We start from the raw sequence: 22,623 nt of genomic DNA on the forward strand, positions 1-22,623 counted from the left end.
AATTCTTCCCATTTTGATTGATTCTTTAGTAAACTCAGATGATTGATCTGTTTTTTCAGCAATAACTGCTTAGGAATCCACTACAGGATCAAGCAGATGTAGAAGTGAAAATGCAGGGCTGGAGAAGCGTATATATAGACAAATATCAGCATATGAGAGCAATCACTGACATCACTGACACAGTAAATAACAGATCCCTGCCTCAGCATAATCTAGGTTTTGATTGGTCCTGACAGTTTCCTGCCACACTGTCATAGATGCAGATAAGTACAAGAGGAGGCAGTGTGTGTGTTGTAAGGGTTCAGAGACAGCCTGCAGGCCAGAATGGTGCTCACACCTTCCCAAAGAGAATAAAAGAGCATCAAGCAGGGTGCCGGAAACCTATCCATGTGCCACTGTGCTATTTCTTTAACTTGTTTTACCTCTTGCTCATGTTGTCTAATGTGAGCCTCAGGCTGCAATTACAGGGTTGGCCTAATAAAGGGTAGTTGCATTTTGACTGAATTAGGAAATCTGCACAATAACTGAGTTGACCGCAGGGCCTTAACTGATCGCCATGTTGAGAATGAGAAGGAGTTTAAGAATAGTAGGTTTCCCATACCTGAGGAAGGAGAACAGGTGCAATTTCTGCTTTTCTCTAAAGCTGCCAGCAAGATTCCCTTTGTTTACAGTTGTTTAGGATGCTTAACATAATGGAGTTTTCTGGATAATAAACCTGCTATTTTGGCCCAACTTGGAGAAGTCCATATGAATTTCCTGGTCCCTTGTTAAGAGACACAAGTGATAGTAGAAGCTTTCATTGCTGACAGCTGCAGTGCAATGGTAGGTCTCATTTCATATCCCAGGCCCACATATGGAGTGAAAGATCACAAGTGATATAAACCTTATGGTAGTGCTTCTGCTTCTTTCATATGTATTGTAAATCAATATCTAGATTGTTTAGCCATCTAACTGCTGCACCTAGGTTAGCGAAGTGTTGCAGTCCACTCTACCATCTTCAAATTGTGCACTCCTCCACCACATTTGACTGTCTGCATAGCTGCCCTGCAGTCATATTGTGAAGACTGGGCTAAGCCACATTTCTGCATTGTGGTAGCCATTCTGCCTGTTCTTGTCAGCAGCCTATTAAGCCTCATCCCAGATCTGCCTTCTAAGTTGCAAACAGGTAGATGGAAGTTAGGGATTCTGCATGCCTGTCTCTATTCCAGAGATGCTGCCACTCTGGAAGAACATCGCTATCAGCCCTGATAAACCGTTGTTCATTAGAGATTGGCACTGGTCTGGCAGCACTGGATTGAAAGGCCTTGCATGAATGGCCAGTGCAAAAGGTTGACATGAAGGTCAGTAGAAAATGCAGGTGTAGGTGGCTGGAGGGGAGCTGATTTTATTGGAAGACTGTGTTTCTAATTTGCACCTATTGGAATCATTGCCAGCTTTCTGTGCAGCAAGTGGTTTTCATCTGTCATAGCCTCCCATGAATTTTTAAGGGTAATGGCATCTTGTCAAAGTTTTGTGGGAGCTATATGAGCAAACACATACCAATGAGATGTTAATATGCAGCTCAGATAGACACTAAATGATATGTGTGGCAGTCTTCAGCTCCCGATCAACAAGATGTGTATGCTGACTTCTACCCCAAACTGCTGCACAATATTATACTAGAGCAAATACCAGTACCAGGGTTGAGGTTTATAAAACATTTGCCTCTGTTCCCCAGGAGATTACTGCTAGCTTCTGGATTAAGGAAATGTGGGAGGTGATCTTTTTCTTTAAGTGATCTAGATAGGATCAGATAGTAGCCCAGTCTGACTCCTAAATAAGTGACAACTGACTGGAAACGGACTGGGACAATCTTCAGCCCAGTCTGCAAAGGGTTAATGGTCAGGTGATTGTTCAGATGGAACATTGTGGCCACCACCTTAGACTCACTTAATGTAAGTCTCCATTGACGAAGCTAAGTGGCAAGAGCACTCATGTCCTGGCTGACTGAACCCTTCAATATCATTGTTATCCACATCAATAAGACAGATGTTGTGTATATATGTACTTCTCGGCCTTAGTGTATGTGGGTTGTAAGTATATATGTTTAAAAGGAGAGGAGCTCTCAAGAGATGAGCCCAAAATCAAGTCATTTGTCTAACACAAGACCTCAAAGATTCCTTCGAGAAGAGCAACGAAGTTGGCTCTGTTCTGATGGATCTGTCACTTGCATATGATACTGTCTGGCATGTGGGGCTGACCACCAAGTTATTTCAGACTATTCCCTGTAAACCCATGCTGCAGTTAATCATGCAAATCATAACAAATCAGAGCTTCATTTTGCAAGCTGGAGACAAAGTTAGCTGACTTAGGTGTCTCCGTAATGGACTCCCACAAGGATGAATTTATGATAGTGCTGACAGTATGTAAGAACCAGAGATGAACTTAAAAACAAGATTTGGACTGGCTTCCAGATTTCTCCCACTCCACAATTTGAGGTTTTGGTTCGCTCATTATAGGAATAGGGGTAATAAATGTGCATGTTCCAGCCCATCTCCAAAGTTCAGAGGTGTTGGTTTCTGGAGTTTGAGCCTGGGCTCATCTCTGGTGATACAGATTTTGGATTTAGGCTTTCTAACAGAGGAGCATAAAAAATAAATCTAAACACGAGAAGTTAACCAATGACAGAGTTCCGTGTTTAACTCAGACTTTGATTTTTATACATTAAATTTAGTGTGTGTGGCTGTATATAATATATATATACACCGACCGATCCATGAATAGAAAGCATGTATACAAACACAAACACACTGTTCTTTCTTTCTTTCTTTCTTTCTTTCTTTCTTTCTTTCTTTCTTTCTTGTTAGTTCTAAAAAAACAACAGTTTTCAGTAAACAGAACCTGAAAGTGGAATCTTGAGTTTTTAGGGTGCTTTATTGCTTATCTCCTGGAGGAACAGAAACTAATGAGAAAAACAAAGTCCCTCTAATCCATTTTTGCTTGCAAAGTCTTTTCTATAATCCCCGCCTTTGTTCCCTCTTTGTTGGGTGTTCACTGAATTTACATTTCACAAGTCTCCCCAAACATTCCTTTCATGTTGTTACTGACACAATAGATAACCACCATACCTGAACCTACTACTTATAAATAAACAAAAGGATCTTCAAAGTTTTCCTGGCTTTGAAAAAATTTAAGTCATTAATACTGAACACACATTCAACTACTTAAGGATATACTTGCTCAAAATACAGGGAAAGAAAAATTGAGAATGCAAGCGAAGAGTAACAGTTTTATAAGGTGAATGGGATAGTTAACCCGATCAGGGTAAATATATTGCTAAAATGCAATTGTGATTAATTAAAAAGAGGTAACAGTGAGATGATGATAGCTGGTGACATAAAATTATTTACCATAGGCTACTAAAAACTAAAGAGGATTATGTGATGTACACATGCCCTGGGTAAGTTGATGGAAAAATGGCAGATGAAATGTAGCACTCAAAGGAATGAATATGAGTAAAAATAATCCTAATTTTTCAGACAAATTGATTAAATTTAATCTTTGAGGATCTTCTTAAGATACAGATCTTCTTAAAAAGAAAAGGAGTACCTGTGGCCTTGAAGACACTATAATAAAATCCAATTATACAAAAGCAAATAGGTGCTGGGATCCTTTCAGAAAAAAAGAGAAATATTCAATTTTAATATCTTAATATTAAAAGAATGAACCTGAACTAAATACTGCAGTTCATTTTGGTCACTTAACATCACAAATTAAATAGCTGTGGTAAAAGTAGACCAGTGTAAAGTACAAAAATGATTTAAGGCTCTGCATTTGTAACATATGAAGAAAAATTGAGTAGACAGACATTCAGTTTGGAAAGGAATGATTAAAAGGAAATTCATTGATGTGCATATGAATCAAACTATGAAAACAAATAAGACACTCTGAGACTTGCAACTAAAGCACTGAACTGGTCTACACATTGTTTTTGTACTGGTTACAGTTATGAGGTTTTTTAAACTGTTTTTTATCCAAGTAGTCACAGCAGGTTACAACCCCCTCAGTCCATTTCCACATGGGAATCAACTGTACCGGTATAAGCACATTTATACCTATATAACTGCAGGCACACGTTGGGGTTGTCCATAAATTACATAACACATTAGGGGATGGATGGGTCCTTAATTTTGCGTATTTGTCTCAGTGTTACAAAGTTTTACAAGGAGTGTTGGGTCTTAAAAAAACAATTATCAAAAATGCATTATTAATTTATGGACAGCTCCTTCAGGGGGTTGTATCATGTGCCGGATTTGGAGCTGTTTTGTGATAATTTATGAACACGGTATGTTGGCCTGGTTATTCAGATGTTTATTGTATGAATATATTGGTTTAGCCCAATATGGGGTTGTTTGAAAAAACAGGCAGGAAGGAAAAGAATGGCTCAGGATAGCCACCTTTCAACAAACAATTAAGAATTGTTAAGGGACAATGTCAGAATTATGAACTTGATGATTTTGCCTCTGTCTCCAGTAAACCTATAAAATCACACTTGCAAAATTGGGCTTGACCAGCATAGAAAAAGGCCCACTAACACAGAACAAAAGAACTCCGGCAGGATTAAAAGAGGGACACATTCTCAAGAGAGAGGCAGGAGTTATTCAGGGGAACCAGAGAGAGAGACAGGACCCTGTTAGGCTACCTAGAGGTCACCATCACAGGATGGCAGCGCTTTAGATAAGATAGACACGAGTATAGATTGCTATTTTAAAATCCTTTTTTATAGTTAAAGCAATACAACTTTTGTATGTAGACAAAGCCTAAGAGAAGGGAGAGCTAGGATTTATTACCTACTCTATCAGAGACTTAACCAAAGTCACACAACAAATCATTACAAGTGCTTCAATCTCCCCACCTGTAAAATGGGAGTAGTAATAACATTTATCTATCAATTGTAAAGCTAAATTTGTTAAGTGTTTTGAGATTTCACAGACAGAGTGGTTTGGATGTATATGGATCTACGAAGAAATCATCAAGACAAATAATGTGGCTCAAGTTCAAGATGTGGATATATTTATGAGTAGGGGCCCTACCTAATTCATGGCCATGAAAAACACGTCAGACTGTGAAATCTGGTCTCCTCCTGTGAAATCTCGTCTTTTGTGTGCTTTTACCTATACTATACAGATTTCACGGGAGAGACCAACATTTCTCAAATTGGGTGTCCTGACCCAAAAGGGAAGTGCAGGGGGGTTGCGGTATTGCCACCCTTACTTCTACGTTGCCTTCAGAGGTGGGTGACCAGAGAACGGTGGCTGTCGGCCAGGTGCCCAGCTCTGAAGGCAGCACCCCACCAGCAGCAGTGCAGAAGTAAGGGTGGCAATACCATACCACACCACCCTTACTTCTGCCCTGCTGCCTTCAGAGCTGGGTGGTTGGAGAGTGGCAGCTGCTGACTGAGGGCCCAGCTCTGCAGGCAGCAGCACAGAAGTAAGGGTGGCAATACCATACCATGCCATCCTTACTTTTGTGCTGCTGCTGACGGCGGCTCTGCCTTCAGAGCTGGGCTCCCAGCCATCAGCTGCCGCTCTCCAGTTGCCCAGCTCTGAAGGCAGCACCGCCACCAGCAGCCCTGCAGAAGTAAGGGTAGCAGTACTACAACTCCCCCTGCAATAACTTTGTGACAACTCCTTTTTGGGTTGGAATGCCTACAAACACAACACCATGAAATTTCAGATTTAAATAGCTGAAATCAAATGAAATTTATGATTTTTTAAATCCTATGATCATGAAATTGACCAAAACGGACCATGAATTTGGTAGGGCCCTTTTCATGACCATTTGAGTTTGAAACCTAGGGACACCGTTGTAAGAATTTTAAAACCATCTGAATCTGGGCATCAGCTAATACTTGCTGATAAGAGAAATTTTCCCCTAGATATAAGACTGCACGAATTGTCTAAGTGAATTATTAAGGGTTTTCACCTTTCTTTCATGCATCGGATAGCAGCTGTTGCCACAGGCAGAATCCTGCACCAGATAGACATATGGTCTGATGAAGTATGGCAATACTTACGAACAAGATAGTCCACTTTTTTATTACCCACCCAGTAACTGTATTGACAATGTCCTTTTAAATCTAAATCTTCTACACAGTCGCCATTAACACCACAAAAAAGTTACTGATTAAAAGACCCCTCTTTTTAAAGATATAATATACTAATCTTCTGAGGATGACTTATTAAAGAGAAGTTTGTTAAAATTAATAAGATACCACAAAGAAAGCTTTTGTGGAAAGATCCTGCAATTTTAAAATAAATCATGTTTCAGAAGCAGAGGGGGAATGAAGATGTAGCTCTAGATTTTCACTTTTTGCTGTTTAGATAATGACCACTAAATGAGAACAAAAAATATGTGTATTTGCCAGTATATATTTTGATTCAGTAAGAACAATGAATACTACCTCGGTTGTGTCAAATCTCAATGTTAAACCTATTAAATCTCTGTAACTGGCACTGGTAGAAGGGTTTGATTAATGGCCTAATGAATACGCTGGTACTCTTTTAATCATCAGAAGATAATTCTTATCCCAATTTTCAAACACACACACACCCCCATGTCTGCACTTTAGTCTGCTGGTGATCAGAATAATATCAAACAGCATCAAACAGTACCCTAAACTTACAGGGAAAACAGAATAATAATGAGATTATGTCAGTATTTCTCACAAATAGTTCAATTAAAATGTGCAACAGTGACACCATCAAGCTAAAGATTGGTTCTGCATGACTGAAGTTGAGGCCTACTGCACTGACTGTATTTATACCCAATTATTGAGCTGAGACCCTTGATTTTCTTACAAGGCAGGCAGCCAAAAAGTTGCATTAACACATAGCTTGAAATTCTGCAAGTTTCCAGAATTCTCTTTAATGGAATGAACTCTGTGTTATGTGGGATTAGATTAGTTTGATGAAGTTCTTTTCACTGGTATTCAGTGATTGTGTCCCTTTTCTCTATGGCAGAACATTTCCCAAGTTCCAAGCCTGGTAACAAAGTAGACGGCATCTAATTAGTAGCAGACATAAAAATTCTTACTTTGATCAGAAATCAAATGGTTTCTCCACTCCCATCCCATTAAACCAAGAACTTTTCTGACTTGGTCGCATTTCAGCTTGTACACAGCTTTGGCTGTGTAGATACATTTGGAAATAAATAAACTATATTGTTAGAGCCCTTTTGTGGCCTGAAAGGTTTGAAACTTAGGTAAAGCAGAAATAAAGATCTAGATTTTATACAACAATAATCCAATCCAAGACTTTATCTATATATAGCTAATTTAAAAATGAAAGCAAAAAATATATGCAACTCATACTAACCAGCTATACTTGAACTAAGATTGTGTTTTTGAGACAATTATAAAGTTAATTGTCCTGGGTTTATCATTTGGCTGCTAAAATTTACATTACATTAGAACTAGGTATTAAAAAAGCCTCTGCCCAATTAAAAATAATATGTTTAACATATTGTCAGATATCTAACCCACAGAGACCTTCCTACCAACACTACAAAAAGAAGGATTCTGGGTGGACTCCTCCTGAAGATCGAAACAACAGACAGGACTTCTACATAAAGTGCTTCCGCCGACATGCACGGGCTGAAATTGTGGAAAAGCAGCATTACTTGCCCCATAACCTCAGCCGTGCAGAATACAATGCCATCCAGAGCCTCAGAAACAACTCTGACATCATAATCAAAAAGGCTGACAAAGGAGGTGCTGTCGTCATCATGAATAGGTCGGAATATGAACAAGAGGCTACTAGGCAGCTCTCCAACACCACTTTCTACAAGCCATTACCCTCTGATCCCACTGAGGGTTACCAAAAGAAACTACAGCATTTGCTCAAGAAACTCCCTGAAAAAGCACAAGAACAAATCCGCACAGACACACCCCTGGAACCCCAACCTGGGGTATTCTATCTGCTACCCAAGATCCATAAACCTGGAAATTCTGGATGCCCCATCATCTCAGGCATTGGCACCCTGACAGCAGGATTGTCTGGCTATGTAGACTCCCTCCTCAAGCCCTACATTACCAGTACTCCCAGCTATCTTCGAGACACCACTGACTTCCTGAGGAAACTACAATCCATCAGTGATCTTCCTGAAAACACCATCCTGGCCACTATGGATGTAGAAGCCCTCTACACCAACATTCCACACAAAGATGGACTACAAGCCGTCAAGAACAGTATCCCTGATAATGTCATGGCTAACCTGGTGGCTGAACTTTGTGACTTTGTCCTCACCCATAACTATTTCACATTTGGGGACAATGTATACCTTCAAATCAGCGGCACTGTGATGGGTACCTGCATGGCCCCACAGTATGCCAACATTTTTATGGCTGGCTTAGAACAACGCTTCCTCAGCTCTCGTTCCCTAATGCCCCTACTCTACTTGTACTACATTGATGACATAATTCATCATATGGACCCATGGAAAAGAAGCCCGTGAGGAATTCCACCAGGATTTCAACAATTTCCATCCCACCATCAACCTCAGCCTGGACCAGTCCACACAAGAGATCCACTTCCTGGACACTACGGTGCTAATAAGCGATGGTCACATAAACACCACTCTGTACCGGAAACCTACTGACCGCTATTCCTACCTACATGCCTCTAGTTTTCATCCAGATCATACCACACGATCCATTGTCTACAGCCAAGCTCTACGATATAACCGCATTTGCTCCAAACCCTCAGACAGAGACAAACACCTACAAGATCTCAATCAAGCATTCTTACAATTACAATACCACCTGCTGAAGTGAAGAAACAGATTGACAGAGCCAGAAGAGTACCCAGAAGTCACCTATTACAGGAAAGGCCCAACAAAGAAAATAACAGAACATCACTAGCCATCACCTTCAGCCCCCAACTAAAATCTCTCCAATGCACCATCAAGGATCTACAATCTATCCTGAAGGACAACCCATCACTCTCACAGATCTTGGGAGACAGGCCAGTCCTTGCTTACAGACAGCCCGCCAACCTGAAGCAAATACTCACCAGCAACCACACACCACACAACAGAACCACTAACCCAGGAACCTATCCTTGCAACAAAGCCCGTTGCCAACTCTGTCCACATATCTATTCAGGGGATGCCATCATAGGGCCTAATCACATCAGCCACACTATCAGAGGCTCGTTCACCTGCGCATCTACCAATGTGATATATGCCATCATGTGCCAGCAATGCCCCTCTGCCATGTACATTGGCCAAACTGGACAGTCTCTACGTAAAAGAATAAATGGACACAAATCAGACGTCAAGAATTATAACATTGAAAAACCAGTCAGAGAACACTTCAATCTCTCTGGTCACTCGATTACAGACCTAAGAGTGGCTATTCTTCAACAAAAAACCTTCAAAAACAGACTCCAAGGAGAGACTGCTGAATTGGAATTAATTTGCAAACTGGATACAATTAACTTAGGCTTGAATAGAGACTGGGAGTGGATGGGTCATTATACAAAGTAAAACTATTTCCCCATGTTATTCCCCCCCACCCCCCACTGTTCCTCAGACATTCTTGTTAACTGCTGGAAATGGCCCACCTTGATTATCACTACAAAAGGTTTTCTCCCCCCCCCACGCCTTGCTGGTAATAACTCATCTTAAGTGATCATTCTCCTTACAGTGTGTATGATAACACCCATTGTTTCATGTTTTCTGTGTATATAAATAATCTCCCCACTATATTTTCCACTGAATGCATCCGATGAAGTGAGCTGTAGCTCACGAAAGCTTATGCTCAGATAAATATATTAGTCTCTAAGGTGCCACAAGTACTCCTTTTCTTTTTTCACTGTACATTCAGAGATTGTTAAATTAAACCTAAAAAGAGAATTTGCATTTTTTCCACTCTTTTGGTACTATTTACATTTTTGTCTTGCTCATCTATTATGTATCATTCTATCTATCTATAGGTAAATTACTAAAAATAAATAATGGCTGTACTCTTAATATTTGAAAACTGCCCACTTTCAATGAGCAGCAACCTGCATGCATTTTTAAAATTAATCATTAAACATGATTAGGTCTCCAGGAGTTTATCACTAATAATATACTGATAGTTATAAGGACAGGGACAAAATGTAGATTAGCTGTTTGCTCATTTGTGGTTATGTCACATCCATATTTAATTTCTACATGAAACACAGTGGGAATGGATCAATCAATCAATTCAGGTTTTTTAAATAATATCAAGCAACATATTTTCAAATCCGATACAGTTGTTGTCAGTGAAATCTTGACAATTTCTCATTACAAGTTATTAGCATTGAAAGTGTATCCCCTATGTATTTTTCCCCAGGCTTTGAGCGGTGGCCAAAATTCAAGCTGTTGTAGATCAATTTTGTGTTTGGAGCAGAAATTGGTGATACTGAGTCAGGTGTTTTCTGAATGTAATTTATTTATTCACAAAATGTACTCTGGTCCTATTTTTCTAAACTGCGGTAGCAAGAAACAGCAACCAAAAAAAAATTCCTTTTTGCCCAAATACCAGGTAGGGAACCCCATCAAGTCCAGAGAAGTAGCTGTTTTGAGCTTCTACCTCTGCAAGGTCTCATACAGATTCCCAGGCCTATATAGGAATATGTCTTTGCTGCAAAAGATAGATTATTTGACCTAGCTATACCTTGAAGAGATGAAAACAACTTGTGCAGCTTGAGGTCTATTAGCCTGTCAAACTATTTTAAATTATTTATATAATATCCCAGGTAGGCATGGTGCTTCATCGACAAAAAAGTCAGGGACCCTGCCCTGAGAAGCTTACAATCCCAGGGTATGTCTGTGCTGCAGTTAAACTCCTGTGGCTGGTCTGTGTCAGCTGACTCTGGTGCGGGTTATGGGGCTATAAAACTGCAGCCTGATCCCAGAAATCTAAACTGCAGTTTTATTCACCCACCGCCCGAGCCCTGTAAGCCCGAGTCAGCTGACACAGACCAGCCATGGGTGTTTAACTGCACTGTAGTCATACCCTCAGGGCCTGAATCTCCAAATTCTTACTGCTATGTGCAGTGATTACCACTGTGAGTGGCTCCATTACTATGCATGGTATGATATAGGGAGAGATGACATCAGAAAAGAAGAGCTAGTGAACCTTTTTCCCTGCAATGCATGATTTTCCCTCTAGGGGGATACAATTAGAACAAAATCCCATGTAAAGGGAAGGTCGTGTGATTGTGCTGTGTATAAAAGATTAAGACAATTCTCTCTCATCTCCCCCCAAATAAGCGCTGAGCTAAGCTCGGAAAAGTTTCTATTGACTCACCAGAACGACTCACTTTGGAGCATGAAAGGCCTAGTTTAAACCTCACCTTTGATAAACACACAGGACAGAGATACAAAGCTATCAGCCTTGTAAGGGGGTTGGCTGAACCTAACCTAGTGTCTGTTGGCAAAAACAACTCTCATCCAGTCAGGTAATAAAAACACCTACCTTCCTAAACTATCCAAGTGGCACTGTTATAGTATTTTTCATATGACAAAAATAGATCCATTTATCCTCCTCCTACTAATCTAGGATGTTCTTTTTTAAGTATATCAGCTAAAAGTAAATCTTTTCTCAGAAACGCAGTACAGTAGCTCTCACTCAATTACAAAATGCGTTATTGATAATGAATACAAATAACATGAAAGCTTTTTTATCATCTGGAATTTTACTCCAGGAAATACCTGGGCATCTTTAACAAAAACCCTGGCTCTTCCTGTTAACCCTGCATCTTGCTATTCTCAAGTTTTTCATATTCTCCATCTGTTTTTGGTTTTTGTGATATAAGGCAGATGTCACCCACAAAGTCTAAATTTTCTTAGCTGAAAAACAGAGGCCATTCTAGTCCACTCTATTCATCTATTCATCTTTCTTTTCTTTTTTCTCATCATTTGATGAGAAGAATTAGAGACAGAATGTATCCATATCAAAACACCAGATGCTAATACAAACTATTCCAGGTTGTTTGACTGCAATTAAGATTTACTCATGCAATTTATCTAAAATGTAAGTTATTCCCCCCCACACGGCGAATGATATTTTAACAGTTCATTCTAATATTTTAATCAGTAGGAGAGGAGTTCTTAGATGAGACACACCTAAAATAGAGAAGTATTCTGAAAACATTATTTTTCATCTCTGTAAACATTTTATGTTAAACTTTTCACATCTCACTACATAAGGTCCAACTATGTTCAACTTCCATGTCATAGAAGCCAATGGGACCCCTCATTAAAGAACAGTGGTAGGATTTGGACCATTGGATACACAGCGTGTTAAAGCTATGTCAGAATTTTTCCTTGATTAGGTAAAAAAATTGTTTTTTTGTGTATCATAGGCCTAATCAGGTTAATGAGGAGTATTTAATGTAAAAAACAACCGCCTTCTAGAGTTACGTCTGTAACAGTGCATATATTTTCCAAATGGCAGTTTTAAATGGCTTTGAATATGCTCCCTTCACCCCAAAATATTGATAGCAGTTAATATTTGTGGAAGTTTAAACTATAATACAGCCACCATTGTACCAATTCAAAGATTAATGAAGCAAGACACTGCAACCACTGCATTTTACTGAGTACATAACATGTCAACCATTTCTGTCTTGTGCTTTTCCCCAAACTTGTAAATTACCATGTAACATCCTTTTGACCATTGATACATTGTAAGTCCATCAGCCAAGGACACAAAAAGAATGGCTTCCAGCCTCTTCAAATACTAATAAAAACATGTTTGTTTTCAGGCATACAGTATTAGATCATTAATATTAACACTGCAACCTAAAAGTGACAGTGGAATCCAGCAAAAGCTTACATTTCTAAAAACCTTTGATTTTCTTTAAACCTTAAGGAAAGCCACTGTGCGCTGTTGCTATATTGATAAGCAAAATGCTTTGTCTTTGGAACTAAGCCCTGTCACAGACAGCAATTAAAAGTCACTGACAGTCCCTAAACACAGAGTTTGAAACCTGGCTCCCCCACCACCTTCAGAATAATTTATCTTGCTTTAAATATTTAACTTCTCTTCCCTACCCACCAGCCCCTTTGTAGATCACTGTTGTAGAAGAAGTGGTCTGGCTAGATAACGCACACCAAAATATGATGAACACAACACTTCACTCTGACTTCTGGATTACATTTCAAGCACAGGTGCATATGGATATCAAATACAGGAGAAGGGAATTCCAATTTTTGGCCATACAGATAACTGACAGAAATCTATTGCACAGGATTTGCAGGAGGTCTAGGATAAGCACGGTGAAACTGACATACTCTACAAAAGTTCATGAATGTAAATGAAAGCCACCTCTTGATGTTCTAAGCTTGGGAGGCTGAAATTGCTAACAACAGTGTCAGCCAGTATAACTTTGCTCATATTTGGTGGCCTTAGCTGAGGTCCAAACAACTTTAAATGCAAAACCAGAAAGCCTTGATGACTTTCCTCATTGAGAATTCATGCTGTAATTCTACACAAAAGTCTGTCTGTCTAGGTACTTATATGGTGCCCATCAATGTGGTACCACCTTACTCTCTCTGTCTTATCCTGGGAGAAGTACAGGTAGGATATCAGTATCTGTCTCTCTCTGTTTACATTCTCTGCCTCCACTTCCTCAATGAAAACAGGTGCTGAAGAAGACAATCTAAGGACACAGCCAGCTAAGCAATGCCCAGGACCAATAGCCAGTGGCCTGAGCTGGGGAGCTAACTTAGGCAAGTGGTATAACTCTTACCTTCCACCTTCGTTTGCTTCTCCCATGACCACTGTCTCTCTTCATCCAGATTGTTTCGTCTAACTTCCACAACTTGATATTGCAGTAGATAGTCAACCTTTTTCAAATCCCTCATAAAAACACACTTCTTCTGGGAAGACTGTCATACAGTACTTGCAGAACTGTACTAGCTGTTTACTGAAACAGTATAGAACTCTTCCAGCATTATGACATCATTATTCCATTTCCTGCCCAGTTCCAATCACTCAGCACTCCACCTCATAAATTTACAGCCAGGAGGACCATCTGAACATCTAGTCTTACCTCCTGCATGTTACATGCCATAAGATTTCTGTGAATGAGGCCTCACTCTAGTCCAACAGCTTGTGCATTAGAAAGGCATCCAATCTTCATTTAAGTGATGAAGAATTTACCACATCCCTTGGCAAGTCGTTCCAATAACTGATTACAATCACTTAAAATCACAGGTTTCAGAGTAGCAGCCGTGTTAGTCTGTATTCGCAAAAAGAAAAGGAGTACTTGTGGCACCTTAGAGACTAACAAATTTATTAGAGCATAAGCTTTCGTGAGCTACAGCTCACTTCATCGGATGCATTTGGTGGAAAAAACAGAGGAGAGATTTATATACACACACACAGAGAACATGAAACAATGGGTTTATCATACACACTGTAAGGAGAGTGATCACTTAAGATAAGCCATCACCAACAGCAGGGGGGGGGAAGGAGGAAAACCTTTCATGGTGACAAGCAGGTAGGCTAATTCCAGCAGTTAACAAGAATATCAGAGGAACAGTGGGGGGTGGGGTGGGAGGGAGAAATACCATGGGGAAATAGTTTTACTTTGTGTAATGACTCATCCATTCCCAGTCTCTATTCAAGCCTAAGTTAATTGTATCCAGTTTGCAAATTAATTCCAATTCAGCAGTCTCTCGTTGGAGTCTGTTTTTGAAGCTTTTTTGTTGAAGTATAGCCACTCTTAGGTCTGTGATCGAGTGACCAGAGAGATTGAAGTGTTCTCCAACTGGTTTTTGAATGTTATAATTCTTGACGTCTGATTTGTGTCCATTCATTCTTTTACGTAGAGACTGTCCAGTTTGGCCAATGTACATGGCAGAGGGGCATTGCTGGCACATGATGGCATATATCACATTGGTAGATGCGCAGGTGAACGAGCCTCTGATAGTGTGGCTGATGTGATTAGGCCCTATGATGGTATCCCCTGAATAGATATGTGGACAGAGTTGGCAACGGGCTTTGTTGCAAGGATAGGTTCCTGGGTTAGTGGTTCTGTTGTGTGGTGTGTGGTTGCTGGTGAGTATTTGCTTCAGATTGGGGGGCTGTCTGTAAGCAAGGACTGGTCTGTCTCCCAAGATCTGAGAGAGCGATGGCTCGTCCTTCAGGATAGGTTGTAGATCCTTGATGATGCGTTGGAGGGGTTTTAGTTGGGGGCTGAAGGTGATGGCTAGTGGCGTTCTGTTGTTTTCTTTGTTGGGCCTGTCCTGTAGTAGGTGACTTCTGGGTACTCTTCTGGCTCTGTCAATCTGTTTCTTCACTTCAGCAGGTGGGTACTGTAGTTGTAGGAATGCATGATAGAGATCTTGTAGGTGTTTGTCTCTGTCTGAGGGGTTGGAGCAAATGCGGTTATATCGTAGCGCTTGGCTGTAGACAATGGATCGAGTGGTATGATCTGGATGAAAGCTAGAGGCATGTAGGTAGGAATAGCGGTCAGTAGGTTTCCGATATAGGGTGGTGTTTATGTGACCATCGCTTATTAGCACCGTAGTGTCCAGGAAGTGGATCTCTTGTGTGGACTGGTCCAGGCTGAGGTTGATGGTGGGATGGAAATTGTTGAAATCATGGTGGAATTCCTCAAGAGCTTCTTTTCCATGGGTCCAGATGATGAAGATGTCATCAATGTAGCGCAAGTAGAGTAGGGGCATTAGGGGACGAGAGCTGAGGAAGCGTTGTTCTAAGTCAGCCATAAAAATGTTGGCATACTGTGGGGCCATGCGGGTACCCATCGCAGTGCCGCTGATTTGAAGGTATACATTGTCACCAAATGTGAAATAGTTATGGGTCAGGACAAAGTCACAAAGTTCTGCCACCAGGTTAGCCGTGACAGTATCGGGGATACTGTTCCTGACGGCTTGTAGTCCATCTTTGTGTGGAATGTTGGTGTAGAGGGCTTCTACATCCATAGTGGCTAGGATGGTGTTTTTAGGAAGATCACCAATGGACTGTAGTTTCCTCAGGAAATCGGTGGTGTCTCGAAGATAGCTGGGAGTGCTGGTAACGAAGGGCCTGAGGAGGGAGTCTACATAGCCAGACAATCCTGCTGTCAGGGTGCCAATGCCTGAGATGATGGGGCGTCCAGGATTTCCAGGTTTATGGATCTTGGGTAGCAGATAGAATACCCCAGGTCCTGGCTCCAGGGGTGTGTCTGTGCTCAGCCTGGACCAGTCCACACAAGAGATCCACTTCCTGGACACTACGGTGCTAATAAGCGATGGTCACATAAACACCACCCTATATCGGAAACCTACTGACCGCTATTCCTACCTACATGCCTCTAGCTTTCATCCAGATCATACCACTCGATCCATTGTCTACAGCCAAGCGCTACGATATAACCGCATTTGCTCCAACCCCTCAGACAGAGACAAACACCTACAAGATCTCTATCATGCATTCCTACAACTACAGTACCCACCTGCTGAAGTGAAGAAACAGATTGACAGAGCCAGAAGAGTACCCAGAAGTCACCTACTACAGGACAGGCCCAACAAAGAAAACAACAGAACGCCACTAGCCATCACCTTCAGCCCCCAACTAAAACCCCTCCAACGCATCATCAAGGATCTACAACCTATCCTGAAGGACGAGCCATCGCTCTCTCAGATCTTGGGAGACAGGCCAGTCCTTGCTTACAGACAGCCCCCCAATCTGAAGCAAATACTCACCAGCAACCACACACCACACAACAGAACCACTAACCCAGGAACCTATCCTTGCAACAAAGCCCGTTGCCAACTCTGTCCACATATCTATTCAGGGGATACCATCATAGGGCCTAATCACATCAGCCACACTATCAGAGGCTCGTTCACCTGCGCATCTACCAATGTGATATATGCCATCATGTGCCAGCAATGCCCCTCTGCCATGTACATTGGCCAAACTGGACAGTCTCTACGTAAAAGAATGAATGGACACAAATCAGACGTCAAGAATTATAACATTCAAAAACCAGTTGGAGAACACTTCAATCTCTCTGGTCACTCGATCACAGACCTAAGAGTGGCTATACTTCAACAAAAAAGCTTCAAAAACAGACTCCAACGAGAGACTGCTGAATTGGAATTAATTTGCAAACTGGATACAATTAACTTAGGCTTGAATAGAGACTGGGAATGGATGAGTCATTACACAAAGTAAAACTATTTCCCCATGGTATTTCTCCCTCCCACCCCACCCCCCACTGTTCCTCTGATATTCTTGTTAACTGCTGGAATTAGCCTACCTGCTTGTCACCATGAAAGGTTTTCCTCCTTCCCCCCCCTGCTGTTGGTGATGGCTTATCTTAAGTGATCACTCTCCTTACAGTGTGTATGATAAACCCATTGTTTCATGTTCTCTGTGTGTGTGTATATAAATCTCTCCTCTGTTTTTTCCACCAAATGCATCCGATGAAGTGAGCTGTAGCTCACGAAAGCTTATGCTCTAATAAATTTGTTAGTCTCTAAGGTGCCACAAGTACTCCTTTTCTTTTTGCGAATCACTTAAAATGTGTGTCTTATTTCCAGTCTGAACTTTGCTGACTTCAACTTCCAGCCATTGGATCATGTTATGTTTCTGTCTGCTAATTTAAAGAGCCTTCTAATATCAGACATCTTAACCCTTGGTAGATAATTATTATGATGATTATTATTACCATGATTAAATAGACACTTAAATTTCTCTTTGATAATCTAATAATCCATGGGAGCAGCTGGTGCTTAGGACCTCTGAAATTAGTGCCACAGTACTTTGTGTGTTTGAATAGCAACTTGTTTTTTCTTCTTAAAGCCAGATATTGAAAGGTGCTGACACCTGCCTCTCCCATCGACTTCAGCAGGAATTACAAGTGATCAGCACTTATAACGGTCCAACTTATTTATTTTTCATACTACAGGAGCACTTGGAGGATCCAAAGGAGATCAGAGCCCCATTATGTTAGGCCCTGTACATACACAATAAGAGACAATCCCTGGCCTGAAGAGCTTACAAATGAAAGAATTCCTTTGGACAGGAATGGCTTCACTTCCATGTTCTCTATTGTGCTGAACACAGCATGGCCACTTAAAGAAACAATACCATGCCATCCCCCAAGCTTCTGTCCCTACAGAGCTAATTTGGCAGGCAGTTGAGAAAAGGTGAAAGGATACAAGAGAAGAGCCCGATCATTGCAAGAGGTGGGAATTTGGATCTACTGTGTGCTTAAAGGCAGGACAGAGGATATCGAAGGAAGAATGGCAGGAAGAAGGCTGCTGATAGGCTGCATGAAAGTCTGACTGAGTCAGATCTCCACTGTCAGGGGCGAATTTCTTCTCCCAGTGGTGGCAGCAACATGATCCATCCCTAGTGCCTGGACAAATGTCTGGCAGAAGGAGAAGAGCAGCTAAGGGAGCCAGTCTTTCCCTGCAGTCTTGCAGAAGTGGCTATGCAGGCTTTAGAACCATCACCCCACTACCACAGCTGTCTATTCTCCCCTTCTATCCAAGCTGTCTCCCTGAGGGGAGAAGATGAGGGAAATATCACCTATCTAGGAGAGTCACCCATCACACAGGTTGGCACATTGCCTGTTAGTACAGCAGTGGCTGGGAAACTATGAAAACATTTTTGAAAAGTTTGTTGTTCTTTTTAATGGGTTGAATGGTGTAATCTGAGGATACCCACTCTGCCTGTCTGATTTAATAGTGAGTCTCGGCTACTGTACTACACCAGTAAAAGGTCAGAGAGTGATGTGCAGAACATGTCTGGATCCAGGGGATTCAGATGCACTCTTCCAAACTCACTGGTACCACTCATTGGCTTCCTTCACCCTTGATGGCCCATATACATCTTGGCACTTTAATGCCTTCACAGCAGAGATATGTAGAAGCCCATAAAAAGTGATGTATGGTTGATTCTGAAGCAATTGTCACAACTCTTCCTATAATATGATGGTACAAAGATGGCGTCCCCTACTGGATAATGTACAGAAACAGCTTGAATTCACGGCTATATTGAAATCATGCCAGCAATGCTGCTATTCCATCTCTGAGAGATGTGACAAACTCAGAGTCTGCATCTTGACATATGAAATGGAATATAAATCATCCCAACCATGTTCTGTGCCAGCCGTCAAGAAAGTGAATAAATATTTGAAAAGAGTAGTTGTCCAACTGAGCTGCTTGGTGGTTCCCCAAAACATTAATCCCCTCCTCTCCTATCTTTGCCTCCTTGTGGAAAAACCCAAAGCTCCCTGTCTTCTTGATTCATGCCCTGAGAGTCCAGAAGGAAAAATACTGTGTGATAGTGTGATTTAAATTGAGACACGCTGAACACTTTTTTCATTTAAATTGTAGAAAATGCAAGATACAGAAGGCATATGAAATATCAGAATAAGACTCTTATTGTTTCTATGATGATTAGTGCCTTCAAAGGAATCAAATTATATGCTTTAATTATACTTTGAGTGAAACAATCTCTTTATGTTCAATGAAAGGAGAAAAGACAGTAGCTTTTTAATTTTTTTTCCTGAACAGAATATACATTTGACTGTATGTATATGAAAGAGACAGACTGAGAGCAAGAAACACAGTGAAGAGAAAGAGAGAGAATGTGAATAAGAGGGAGGGTACAGGCCTGTGAAACATTCTCCAGATTTCCTGCCAGTAAATGTCAATTGAACATGAAACTACTGAAGTATAATTACCTCCTTGTCAATTCTGACATTAACATTTTCCTAACTCTTAAATGACAATCACCTCTTTCAACACTTTGTAATAACTATTCATCTACTTATTCTTTCATGAGTGTGCAGAGTTGTCAATAACTTCATGTCCTTAAAGCAGAACTGGAAAATTCACGGGATCATGTCTGAATACTGAAACTGTTAACTGAACTTCAAAACAACAACTGGTACTTATCAAAAGATACTTTCCCCTTCCTTTAACAATACAAACATAGGAACAATGTGAAAAGCAACATTACTCTAATAGCTGTTTTCACTAGTGCAATGAAAATTTAAAAATATAATCCTTCTAAAAAGATGGAACTCATTAAAGATTAACAAACCCAGAAGCCCATACTGTATTTCCTCTCTTAAACTTCACATGTATTTGTTCATATCAACGCACAGAAATAGATGTGAAATTCCAAAGCAAGCATCAGTTTAGAAGTATCACCCATATTCACTATCAAACTACCATGCCAATTACTGCATTCAAAGGCCGTGTGGTTTGGTAGGGTACTGGATTGCTGTTATCACTGGCTTCACCACTGATTGGCTGCATACCCTTGGACAAGTCTCTTAATCCCTCTGTGCTCAGTTTTCCTGTATTTGAAATGGGCAAATAACGACACTAACCCTCCATTTTAAAGTGGCAAGGACAGTAACAGATGTAAACAATCCCTTTAATAACATCAGGCACAAACAATCAATACCACAATAGCTGTCTGACAACACTACAACTCCCTCCACCTCTATGCCCCAGGACAACTGAGGTTAAATCACAGTGCCTTGGATATGAGAAAAATCCACAATCCGTCCAGTACAATATGGTGGTTATCCATCCCAGAGCCTGTGGTTGTGCTTCCCGTTTTGGTTTCCCTTAAGCGTCAGTCTCAGCTTTCTTTGTTTGTTTAAAATTAAGTTTCTAGCCCTTTATACCACAAGATGACTTCAAATGTAAACCCATGACTAGAGCTGAAAGTTTGTCATGGAGTTTGTGTTTTCCTAAACATTGTTTATTTGAAGTCCCCACTGCAGGCAACCAGGGCTGGCTTTTGAGGCCCATGGTTTGGGGTCCTTTGATTTTGAGGGAATACCCACTGCAGAAGAACTGTAGCTAAGGTGTCTTCCTCTGAACATTTATTTGATCTTTGGCTTTTCATTGAAGGATTTGGTTCAGATAGATGTACCAGTGGGCAGAAGGTACAATGATACAACGTACACTGTTGGTAAGCAACAGAAACATGATATATTAAATTGTTTTTGCAAATAACTATAAGCAAGGACAGAAAAGAAGTCAATATGCAGCACAGATAATTAAAAATGGGATGGGAAAAATAGATCATTTAAATATCTGGAGTTAATACCTCAACTAGCCAAATCTGATTTGTGTTGATGAGATGTGGTCTAAGACTCTAGCATCATGATAATCTTGAAGTAGATATTTAGGATGAAGTTCTGACCCCACTGTAGTCAAAATGAATTTTGCCACTGATTTTAGAGGGAACCAGGATTGCATGCTTAGACTCTTTGTGAATCACACACAGGCTATATCTACATTACTGTGGTAAGTCAACCTAAGTTACACAACTCTAGCTATGTTATTCACATAGCTGGAGTCGATGTAGCTTAGGTCGACTTACTGCAGTTTCTAAACTGTGCTGGGTCAACAGGAGACGCTCTTCCGTTGACTTCCCTTACTCTTCTCATTCGGGGTGGCATCCTGGGGTTGACTGGAGAGCGCTCTGCTGTCGATTTAGCGGGTCTTCACTCGACCCACTAAATCAATCCCCAGTGCATCTATCACTGGTGTATCGATCCAGTGGTAGTGTAGACATAGCCTCAGTTTAGATGGATAAGTAATAAAGGCTAAAACAGTTAACCAGTTCCATTCAACAGTTACATTCCTTTCTTTAAAGATCACATTTTGTCATTGATTTTCAGCAGCATGAAGTCAGTCAGGAATAATACATTACTTTTTGCAAGATTTGTTTTCCTCTTGGTTGTTGCAGCCTAAAAAACTCATTTGCTCAAAATAGCTGAGTAATGGCTAAATATTAGAGTACACACACAAGTTATGTTTGATTCCATGGGAATCCACTTCACACAGGAGTGGACATTATGCTGCTTCACGGGGATGTGGGAAAGAGTCCCAACATTCAGATCTTATATGTTCTCATTAGGTCACCTATCAATGCTTTCTGAGGAGCCTTGCTGTCAGCAACAGCTTGTAAACAGAGGATTCTTACATTGTTGCTGTTAAAGACTGTCGAGGTTCCTTCCCCACTCTGAACTCTAGGGTACAGATGTGGGGACCTGCATGAAAACCTCCTAAGCTTATGTTTACCAGCTTAGCTTAAAACTTCCCCAAGGTACAAGCTATTTTCCTTTTTCCTTTGGACTTAATTGCTACCACCACCAAGCGTCTAACAGATATATAACCAGGAAAAAGCCCGCTTGGAAACATCTTTCCCCCCAAAATCCTCCCCAAACCCTACACCCCCTTTCCTGGGGAAGGCTTGATAAAAATCCTCACCAATTTGCATAGGTGAACACAGACCCAAACCCTTGGATCTTAAGAACAATGAAAAAGCAATCAGGTTCTTAAAAGAAGAATTTTAATAGAAGAAAAAGTAAAAGAATCATCTCTGTAAAATCAGGATGGTAAATACCTTAAAGGGTAATTAGATTCAAAACATAGAGAATCCCTCTAGGCAAAACCTTAAGGTACAAAAAGACACAAAAACAGGAATCTACATCCCATTCAGCACAGCTTATTTTCTCAGCCATTTAAAGAAAACAGAATCTAACGCATCTCTAGCTAGATTACTTACTAAGTTCTAAGACTCCATTCCTGTTCTGTCCCCAGCAAAAGCAACAC

At 40.7% G+C, this 22,623-nt stretch overlaps 1 protein-coding gene across 4 annotated transcripts in view; it reads right to left on the bottom strand.

The window, feature by feature from the left end:
* The window catches only part of MACROD2 (mono-ADP ribosylhydrolase 2), a 1,347,099-nt gene that overhangs the window by 544,280 nt on the left and 780,196 nt on the right, over positions 1-22,623 (bottom strand). The gene's annotated exons all lie outside the window — the stretch shown is intronic.

The sequence above is a fragment of the Dermochelys coriacea genome, chromosome 3 (assembly GCF_009764565.3).
Source record: "Dermochelys coriacea isolate rDerCor1 chromosome 3, rDerCor1.pri.v4, whole genome shotgun sequence".
Lineage (NCBI taxonomy): Eukaryota > Metazoa > Chordata > Testudines > Dermochelyidae > Dermochelys > Dermochelys coriacea.